The sequence below is a fragment of the Marmota marmota genome, unplaced genomic scaffold (genome assembly GCF_001458135.2).
Source record: "Marmota marmota marmota unplaced genomic scaffold, marMar, whole genome shotgun sequence".
NCBI classification, from domain to species: domain Eukaryota; kingdom Metazoa; phylum Chordata; class Mammalia; order Rodentia; family Sciuridae; genus Marmota; species Marmota marmota.
The window spans coordinates 17,277,433-17,279,030 of NW_025999853.1; positions in this window are offsets into that span (position 1 = coordinate 17,277,433).

Here is a 1,598-nt window from a genome sequence, read left to right on the forward strand (position 1 = left end):
ATTCCTGGCCCCCACCCTTCCCACCTCTGCCTCGATGCCAGGGATAAATGCAAAACTGTTCTTATCCATTTTCTAAAGGAACAATACCAAATTCCTGAGCATGATATAGAAGAAGGGTCAGGGTTTGGCACCTGTTTATCTTTCTGTCTCAATTCTTACCGAGCCCTTTTTGAACAACAAGTTCCATCTATTAGACTTTTCCACAGGTCCATGTCTATCCAGTTCTTTTGCACCTCCAGGCTAGGGGTTGGCAGACATCTTCTGTAAAGGGCCAGACAGTATTTTGGTTTTCTGGTTCATGCATTTCTGTGGTTCAGTGCTGCTGTTGTAGTGTCAAAACACTATAGATGAAGTGTAAATAAATGAATGAGCATGGGTGTGCACAAATGAAACTTTATTCATAAAATCAGGCAGCAGTGTGGATTTGGACATGGGCTATAGGCTGCTGATCTTTGCTCATACTATGGTCTTTTGCTTATTTCCATTAAACTACTATTTCTCCCCCCATTCATTTGACCATTATATATTTGATTGCCACTGAAAGTCTAAGGCCTTTCCCTGCCACCCTGGGTGGTCACTAACAACACTGTAGTCTGCAGATGATAGAAAATCATCCCCGCAGATGATAGAAAATCAAACCTATATTTTTCCCCCTAACTTAATTGTAATTTTCATTAATTCATTTATGCATGAATGACTTCACTGAGTTATTCATTTAACAATATTTACTACGGGACCTTCCATGGGGCAAAATGGATGACTTTTTCATGTTCGTGCAACACCCTGCTGAAAGTCTGGCACAGAAGACACCCCTGATACAATATTATTATTTTTAAATTTTATTTATTTATTTTTTTGGTACTGGGGATTGAACTCAGGGGCACTCAACCACTGAACCACTTCCCCAGCCCAATTTTGAATTTTATTTAGAGACAGGGTCTCACTGAGTTGCTTAGCACCTCACCATTGTTGAGGCTGGCTTTGAACTCATGATCCTCCTGCCTCAGCCCCTGGAGCCACTGGGACTACAGGCGTGGACCATTGCAATCGGCCAGTGATACATTCTTATTGAATAAAAGGAGAAAGAACTCAGTAAAGAAATCCTTTGCCAAAGCTACATTGTGTCTTTGTGATAAGTGCCCCATGGTGAAACAAATGATGTTGAAACCTCTCTGTTGGGAGGAGGGATTTGGTAAGGAGCTTTTCTTTCTAGGTTTCTGGAATCTGGTCTTGAATAGTTTGGTCCTTCCCACCCATTATCCATTCTAGTCCCTTTTCCTAGGAACTGGGATCCTGCTTTCTGGTGACTTCTGTGGTGACATCTATGACCAAAAGTAATAGTATCAGCTTCCAAACTCCCTCAGGCAGGTGGTAGACTCATGTGAGCTTGTAGGTCGCCAATACTGCAGTGCTTTTCTTATTTTTACTTTTATAAGTGGGAACTTAAATAGCTCACAGCATGGTGATATTGAAATAACTTTTTTGGAGAGTCTAAAAAAAATATTTTTCATCCAGTCTCTGGCTCTTCGAGAGTGATTTTGAGGTAAATGTAAAAAAAAAAAAAAAAAAAAAAAAAAAAAAAAAAAAAAAAAAAAAAA